The sequence below is a fragment of the Pollicipes pollicipes genome, unplaced genomic scaffold (genome assembly GCF_011947565.3).
Source record: "Pollicipes pollicipes isolate AB1234 unplaced genomic scaffold, Ppol_2.1 Scaffold_6138;HRSCAF=7277_pilon_pilon_pilon, whole genome shotgun sequence".
NCBI classification, from domain to species: Eukaryota; Metazoa; Arthropoda; class Thecostraca; order Pollicipedomorpha; family Pollicipedidae; genus Pollicipes; species Pollicipes pollicipes.
In genome coordinates this window covers 3,185,773-3,195,480 of record NW_023596818.1, presented here as the reverse complement: position 1 = coordinate 3,195,480, position 9,708 = coordinate 3,185,773, and the positions used below count along the sequence as shown (strand labels likewise).

The 9,708-nt window shown below is 46.2% G+C and overlaps 1 non-coding gene across 1 annotated transcript; it reads right to left on the bottom strand.

The window, feature by feature from the left end:
* Positions 1 to 896: 896 nt before the first annotated feature.
* On the bottom strand, positions 897 to 978 carry TRNAS-CGA (transfer RNA serine (anticodon CGA)). Its single transcript has one exon. It is a non-coding gene; the product is annotated as a tRNA-Ser (tRNA).
* Between the last annotated feature and the right edge of the window lie 8,730 nt (positions 979 to 9,708).

Below are 9,708 nucleotides of genomic sequence, written 5' to 3'. Positions count from 1 at the left end.
TTTCTAGTGCTCAATTCGAATTTATTGATAGCAGGAACCGCATTATAATCATCCATGGACTTCTTAGAGGTTAGAATAGGTCATTGACCTAAAATGACCCAGGTCAATATTTTGTTTTAGGAACATACCGTCTAGTGCAATCTTTGTCGCTTAGTCAAATGCAAAACTCAAAGCAATCTTCTATGATTTCGGTCGTCCTAACCTTCAAAAGGTCAGCCAAGGTCGCTGACCTTAAATGAGCATGTGACCTTTTGCTTAGAAACGGTTATCAAGGTTCTGGGGGCTTTTTGGAGACCAACCTGGAACTTGACCTTGTTTGACCTTTTTCGACCCAAAGATCATGACCTAGGAACCTGAAAATTAGGGAGGTCAAATTGACCTCCCCCACCCGAGCGAAGGGCATCTAGCGGGCCACCCCGGCGCGTGTCAACCCTGCAGCATCTTCACTTAGTTCCGGGATATGTCATCCTTTAATGACGTTCATACTACCGTGTGGTTTGTTTTTATTGTGTTTTGTTCAGACGTCGTCGCCTGTTAGTTGAGTGCCGCTCTGTTGACGACAAACTAACAAATAAACAAATAAAACCGTGCAGCCCAACATCGGGATATATCCAACGTTGTTTTAAACAGCTGATCTCGTATACAACACGTCGGACCTTAACCACGTAAAATGGCCACGTAAAGACATCCCAGGCGTAAAGGAGATCTCACGATGAGCTTTTTAAAGCGAACGTGATGGACGGCTTAGGATACCCGTTTATGACGCGAGTGCAGAAGTCGTCAATAGGACCCCCGCGTTGAAAGCTGCACTCAGGAGCTACTGGAATATGATACCGGGCACGCAAATGGGAGTCGAAGATGCTACTCATCCGCACCTTCTATGACCTTAAAATGTCCGCAGCCGACAGGATTCGAACCTGTGCGGGGAGACCCCATTGGATTTCGAGTCCAACGCCTTAACCACTCGGCCACGACTGCCACAGCAAAGCTCCGTGTCGCGATACTTCGACAGCAATAGCGCGTACAACCGAGATAAAATTATATTACGTATGATTATCTCTCCGATAGTCATGTACGGAGATTCTTCATTTACGTCCGGCAAGTCCTGATATTATACCCAGTTTCGTATTTCATGTGCCATGCACAGCCAACGGCGATAGATATGCACGGCGGAAAAAAGGTTCGCCGTCTCGCACATGCTCTAAAAGCTGTCCGGGATTCCTTCTCGGTGCGGATGAGTATCTGCGCTAATTCTCCGTGTTGGCGGTGCCGAACGCCATTGCAGGTAATTGTTCAGCATTGGGGATAATTCTCCCTGATTATCTGCGGTCCAACGCGCCCTAAAACTTGACTAGCTGCAAATTTGTGTATTTCTTCCTTGCAAAAACTCGCGCCGCTTTACCCGTGGGCCGCTGACCAAGAGCAGCCCAGCCACCTTGGAACCCGATTTCACCGAAACAAAGCCATGTCCTCCGATGGGTCACCGAGCCCTTCCTGCAAATAACTACGCTGCCCTGTTCATGGATGAAGCCCCGCAAAATGACAGGGATCCATTGTGTGTGCATCCATTTAACATATCATCTTGCTGTATCCGTCATTTGCTTGCAATATTTCGTTGTGTAGTCAACACAAACAGCACAGTTCATGTTGCTTAATCCCGCAGACTATACAGATATGGTAGCCAGAACAGAGCTTTGAGTTCAAAGTTCTTACACTACTTTTGCGACCTTTGATACGCCAGGGGATAATGGTTAAACGACGTTGTAGTACTCAACAGCAATTATATTGACGGTATCTAATACTTCGAGCTGTGCTCATCCCCTGTGATTGTTGTATGCCGCAAGACTTCTGATGACGAACGAAGTCCGAAATATTGAGCGCCGTTAATATAATCGTGGTGTATTGGCTAGCGGCCCCGTTAGCACCTGTTCTTGTGTGCCTGATAATCTAAAATATCAAAGCATATTCTAACTCTATCTTAGGCTGTCAAAATGATCCCATCTTTAACACTGGACAGTGACACACAAAACGTGGACTTCATTAACACGCGTAGCAACGACAACAACGTATAATTGCGATGCTGCTACGCGCCTGTTCTCTGCGTGCCAAATTCGTCAAACTATCTCAGGCATATCCAGATGCTTCCACCCACGTGTTAAATTACATCCGTATGTCATAGGTCAACATAACGGGATTCACCCAACAGCTCATACCACGCACATGCCGAACGCTACATGGATGATGCTCCGATCAGCATGGGTGTCGATTTTTCGAAATGATTGGGGGGGGGGGGCGGTCTTGGAAGTCGCCATAATAGGACAGATACGAAAAACATCTCGGATACAGTCCACTTACGTTTTGGTGTCTGGCTATGCATTACAAGTATATATGTATATGTGCATATATGTATATATATACAGATATATATATAGATATATATATATTCGTGTACCTAGGCAGTATGGTTTCATAGATGCAAGTTTTGTTAAAGGTAAGAGCAAATGAACATTTAGTCAGATTCTCGTGTTTTTGCTCGATTGCTCGAATTAAAACCTTCGTTGTTTTCGGTAAGTCATAAATCCACTCGTCTGCAGTCACATATATAAGTTTAAGCCAGCTAACGTTTCAAGGACATTCTTTCCCCAGTCGCAAAGCAATGGAAGATGGTCGGACGCAAAACATTCGAATATTGCAAAATACGAGGCATGCTCTGAGAGACATAATCGTTAATGAACCATCAGCTGCCAGATTATGCATCCTGACACCTATTCAAATTTTAAAAAACGCATAAAAACACACGCCCATCACTTTTCCAGCCAGTCTAACACAATGGGAAGGTAAAGACATCGAAACACATTGCTGTTGGGTGACTGCACAGGTCCAAAGCAATGCATGGCTGAGGCTGTTAGTTTAAGTCAGGCATTTTTTCTCTGATGAGGATGGGTTCAAGAACTTGTAGACGGCGTGTGTTTGGACATGACTTAAGAATCAGTGTGTTTTCAGCCGGGTATATGAGATATGAGAGCTTAGTCAGGTATATGAGATATAGAGCTATGAGATGCACGCTTACATGAGGCCCGCACTGTCCCTCGGATCCCCAATCGATGCAGTGGCCCTCTGACTGGCCTTGAAGGTCAGGGGCCAACGGCGGGATGCGTTCTTAGGGCAACCTACGGCAGGTCCTTCTGGCTCTATGGCCTCTTCAGCCCTCCAATCGGGCCCTTGATCTTTGGTCCCGAGCGGGCATGCCCTTTTGTGCCCTTTTTTGCCTCCTTGTGCCCTTTTATTGTGCCCTTTTTCGGCCTCCTCAAACAAAGGTCGTGACGGACTCGGGGACACTTACCGACATATGGCCTACGGTTAGGCACCGTGGATCCATGACCGACACTGGGGCCCAATCATTGTTTCAGGCACCCAGACCAATGCAAATCATGGGCTAATGCCTCTTTCAAAAACAAAGACCGCACTACGCCTACAACACACTGCATAATACTTGCCAGCCTTTGACACGACGAAATGATTGAAGATTCGAAATAGTATTTCCTACGATGTTTTCAATGATAAATGCAATTTCCACCCAATATTCAGCTCCTTACCGTCCTGGGGTCCGTCAACCACCGTTGCGTCAGAAAGCTTCGCTTGCGTCGGCGCTTGGTGTCCGCGTTAAAGCGTCACGCCGTCGCCCATGGCAACCGATGAGATTGTCGGCAAAAACTTCCTAAAAGAGCTGCAATCCACCAAAGGTGTCCACTAATCCACTGCAAAATATAAATGGAAAAGTTTAAGTTTCACAAATATAAAACCAATGAAGTTGATAAAGAGACCGAAAATGTCCACAAAACCACATCAATCTTCACTCTCATTGAAATGAAACTCTTAAACGACCATGAAGGTGTACCTCTGGCGACGTCAATCGGCTGAACCGTGCGAACACGTGCACATGTACATCGTACATGCAAATACGTGTACGTTGGGATGACAACGGCCTGATAGGAAGAATACCACGGTGCACTTTTTTAACACATGCTGTGAACACAGGATAAAACCGTGGCGCAAATGCTAGCAAGACAAAACATGGAGCACACATCACACGTTCGTGATAATCTACATATATATGATAACGTTTTATATTATCACCTGTTGCCACCATTCCGATTCTGCCCGTGAGCGAAGGCATTGTAACGCTCGCTTGTTGTAAGCCGCTGAGTACGCAGAGCTCTGCCCTCTCACCACCATCATATCATTCACACTACCTGCCAGGAGAAGTATTGAATTGCCAGCTGATGTTCGGACACTGCCTGTGTGCAGTGAGCAATAACTCACACCAATGAAATGCTGTAAGTTGCACACGGAACAGGTTCAAATCAATCTTCAATAAAAAAATCGCATGAAACAATCAAACAATCTTCTCTTGTTTCGATAAAGGCATGTTGCCGAAATATCAAGCCAACTATATCTCAATTTTCCTGTTTTTTCTCCGAAGAATAAGGCTAATACTACTATTTTATCTATGTGAATAATGCTCCTCGCATATGCACTGAACAACTTCTGCGACTTCAGACATTGATGAAATAATGAAATATGTAAACGTCCTAGATCGTTGAAAAAGGCATTGCACATTTTTGAACAATGGTCAGCAACGTAGCAACTTAGAAATAGCACACAAAACGACTTATACCCTTGGACGAATATTGCACAGCTTACCTTGCATGTGGAACTTACCAGCCTTCACCAAGGCTAGGCAGTCCCTGCCAGCACTGAAGACTGTTGGCGTTATATACGTCTGAGGCAAGGGTTTCCGCTCAGTGAGCTTCCGCCGATCTCCGGCACCGACTATACGTACTCTACGAACGGCACCGCCCCGTCCTCTTCACACGCTGGCCACAGTGCCTACTATCGCATCCCGCATTCCATAACGCTCCCCGTCCCTTCAACATACGGCCGAGGTGTACGAAACCAGTGCTGCCTGCATCCAGTCGGAGCCCAAACGCTCCGCCCGGCTCTGACATTCCGAGAAGATCAGCCAGTGGTCTAGTTCATGACGGACCGGACGGACCAGAGTTCATGACGGACCGGACGAAGACGAGTCGCCCGCTGCAGGACCGCTGACCGAGCTCCGGTCTCACGGTTCGGACGTCGTACCTTGATCGATCAATGCAGCGCTTGCTCACCTTCCGCCGCACCACCGCTAGGCCGCTTCACCTGGACCCACGTGTTCAGGCCCCAATGACCCCAGGCTTCATCATCGACAACACATCCGGCAGGCTCGGGGCGAGGCCCGCCCGGGCCGGCGGATCATTCAGCATCACAGGATCGCGCAGTATCGCGCATATTGCGCAGTATCACGCGGATTACTAAGTCACCACGTCAGTCCAGGACCAGCCCGCCGTGGTCACGGCGTCCGGGACAACTCCGGCGGCCCCCGCCGCCACGAGCGAGCCGAGACGCGCCTCTGCTACGATTGCATCACCGACCGCATCAGGTAGCCCGTCCCCGGCAGTCAGAGGGCGCACTGCCCTCAACGTCATCTCAACAGCTCAAGCGTTGAACTTTCAGTCAGCTATTCAACTGTGCGTCAACTGAATAAACTGCAGTGGCCGTAGTGGCCGCCGCTGCGCGAGCTGGTGCCCAATCAGCGCCCGGCTACCGTCCCGCACTACCAGCGATGCCGTCCCGCACCGCCCGGCCGTTGAGCCGCGCCGCCTCGCGCCAGCATTCCTCACCGGCCCACTGCGCACCTAGTGAACCCGGCTTGACTGTCGCCATAGAAGGTGTGTGCCAGGACATAGCCATGTAGCTCAGATTGCGCACCGACATTTAGCCTGGACTGAAACAACCACGGGTGCAAGCAAGTCCGCGATGAAAAGTGTGTCCAGTTATTACAATGGACCATTCTATGTGACAATTACATTATTAGTGGATGCGCTTGGCATCATGTCTCATTACCCTCTGTGCATTGATTACTACGTTAACGTTTTCATGTCGTCTTACCATAATAGAGCAGGAGCTACAATTTTTTTTTACGCTTTACATTGACACGCCACGCAACTGGCTCCGTGGTGTCAATCGGTACGCGCTCGCCGCGGCCTGTTATCAAGCGCAACAAGTGTCACCGTCTGCTTAGAAAGTTTGATCGCGAATAATGATAGAGCTAGTCTTCCATCCTGATGATGCTACTGAAAGATGTAGCATAATGAGAAAAAACTCTATAGTGGTTTATGTAGCCTTTCTGAATGTGTATTGACTGTATAGTTGTCATAGTATGTGTTACGATTTGCACTCATATTGCGTTCGCATTGACCAGTGAGGACGAAGAACCACGCGCCGTGATTGTTATAACCCATCATTCATTTTGGAAACATTCATGCGTTATCAACACGCAAATGTAGCATGTGTCCACCTTTGCAGTCATAGTGGATAGTTGAAACATGCAATGAAATGAAGATGCTGGGCTCCTCTTTGCCACAAAATATTTTTATCCTGAGCTTACCAGTTTTGTCTCGCATTAGCTCAATTATTATCCTTTACTCCAACCATCGTTATCATCACATCATTAACTTTCGTTATCATCACATCATTACCTCACTCCTGCACTCGTGGTAAACCTCAAGATGTAAGCTCTCAAGTGCATTTGCGAGCAACACTATGCATATAGGTAAGACAGCAGTAGTACCCTTATTCCTCATAGAAAAATCAGGAGAATGGAAATATAGATGTGTTGATATTTTGGCAACATGCCTTATCGAAACATACCTATCGACAACATACCTATCCACTACTGCTATTCGTTTCGACAAGGGCATGTTGCCGAAATATCAAAGCATCTATATCTCTCTTTGCCTGATTTTTCTACGAACAATAAGGCTTTTGCCGCTGTCTTATCTATTAACCTCGAAATGGTTAACTTAATAGAGTAAACATGTTCAGTTTGCTAATCTGTACATTTCGATTCGCCAGTGCACAATGTCAGCATGACTCGTTGCATAACCGATTGTGCTGGATGATTATCTGTAATTGCGGCACATGTGCGGAGGCTGAAAACCATAAAAGTGTTCACCAAGATGTTGACGATGCTCCACTCAGCATGCGATGGCTGGTTTTCCCAAAATATTGCATAATGCTTAAAGAGCAAGAATATTCGCACCCCACGTCCAAACAGCTTGCGATCATTCCTATCAGAGGTTGATATTTCACAGCAATATCAGCCAACCATAGCTTCCAAACGGTAAAGCGTTTTAACCAACCTCTTTTTTATTTGTGGTGCTGTCAAGAGCACAGCATTATCGTGTTTTGAACATTTTCATTTGTGATGCAGAATGCTCGATGTCATATGGCAACCTTTGATTGCCCTTTTTCATCAGCTGTTTCAAGGGGGAACGGTGCGGATGTTGTTCTGTAACTAGTATGCAACAATTTGGGAAAACCAGCCATGACGTCCTTTTACGTGTGCAATGATGGCAGGAGCACACACACGTTGTTTTGGATTCCTTTACTCATGTTGCATAATGTTTGTTGTTCGTAATGATTTCAGCTGACCCCTGTTCAGTTTTTCAATGCAGAGTCACAAAAACGCAACGCCAAAATATGATCAACCATTTCATTGGCTCCAATAGCACACGCGGCATGTAAAACAAAAGGCGGCATGTAAATCATTTACTGCTTGGAGGGCATTAATGGGTGATGTTGGTGTCGAATGGCAGCCCCCGAATGCTCTCTCGTACAGTCTGTTTAGACGTAGAGTGCTGATTTTGTTTCGTAATTATTATCAAATAGTTTGGCAAACCAGCCATGGTATGTTGACTGGCATATTGTGAACATTATGGGAAGACTCCTACTCAATTTTCGATCTCCACATTTTGCTAAAATGTATTGATAACAAGCGCGAATTTTTAGGCATTTAGCCACATTCACCTGTGCTCGTAGAAATTGAATAAAATAGCAGCATCAGTGCACAGAACTCAAACTAGCAAGACATTTTGGTTTGCTGTGATGACAAGAGCACATCGTAATGATTGTTGAATTTCTTTACTCATGATTTGCAATCTTAGCTGTTGACCGCTTCAGCTATACACACCTCTACAGTATTTAGCCTGCAGAGCTTTACAAAAACAGCAGAGAGGAAGGCAGTAAATACTTAATTGGTAGCAACGAGACATAACGGGTACGAAACAACGTATTTATAAACTCTGGCATAGACACAAAGCTGAAACATTAATTTAAACCGGAAATTATGGCATGAGCCCAGTCAGCCTCTTGATCTGACACAGAGGTGTGGAGCGTACACTTCCTCCACACCAGAAATACCCTGTATAAGGTGAGCCAATATACGACTCACACACAAAGCTGTTCCTCCAGACATGGAGGAACAGCTAGACCTAGCTTGCCTAGCTTAATAATAATCGCTGTGGATCACTCCTTTTAATCTATCAGCCCTTAATATGATTCGTTTCACCATGTCCCCTTTTACACAGATATCGTCCGAAACCTAATTTTGTATGACATTTTTGTATGCCCCAAAACTAGGATGACAAAAACTAACAAAACCCATCATTTCTCACCAGGCCTGTGGAAACAGCCAATGAAATTGCAGTTTCAGCAGTTAAGTTTTGTCACATACGATTTCCCCATTTCACGGCTTCTAATGTGGTCTCTAATGCGGAGTTTGGCTTACGTTTAACGCGACCAGTACCTAAGCTTTGTACTAAGCCAGCTGACACTGATTGTAGAGTTGTAACCCGTCTCGCTGATTTTCTTGGGCATTGCAATACCCGAACACAGAGTTGTGACAAAATGGAGTGTTTTGTTAAGGACAACCACTATGGTTTTAAGCCGCGTGTGGAACAGATCATAAGAATACACGGACATCGTAATTGGTCTGACACACTCGAAACACACCACACCGAAAGTTGTTTTTGTAAACATTGTTTGGGTGTTCCTGTCGTCGCGTCTATCGTCGATGCCGGATATCGCTGTTAGCGGCGGTAACGTCACGCAACTTTACAAATACAAAACTGCTAACATTTAGACGTACGAGAAATCAGTGGCAGGTGAAAAAACAACGGCATCAGTAACGTCTTGAAGTACCTTATTTGGCTTGACGCGCACAGTCACGCAACCGTGACCGCAGGCAGACCATAGCAGATCGCCGACACTGTCGACAACTCGGCACAACGCCAGTGCGAGACCCGAGACGCCATCTGACGCGTTTTACCGAAAGTGCGCACGGATAAGGGCCGTCACCACCTTTGCTAGCGTGGAGTGCAGGAGTACGATCGGCCTGCATTTGCTGTAATCCTGCGGAACTTCACATACCGGTGGAAGAGAGACGTAGTGCGTGTGAAATTTGCAGCCGGTGGTTCGTGTTGCGTGTGAGCATATTGCTGAGTTTTAGCACGTACGCAACGGCTATAATATTTTATCTTCCCGATATATTTTAATAGCACACCTTAAGGCACTGCAAAACCACGCAAGTTTGGATTTGTCGTGAAGTGAAAACTGAATCGGAATAGAAATTTTTGGTGGGCTGGTTGAGGGAGATCATGACCCGTCTATCCCGTACGGAAAAGGACACAAAAAGGGGATGCAGGCGACAGACTTGTCTTCGATTCCAATTATTTGAATTGGCTCAGAACCGGCTCACTGGAACCACATTCAGCCCATGACTCAAAGCCGTTCCATATGTTTTAATTCGACTCGGATGGAAGTTTA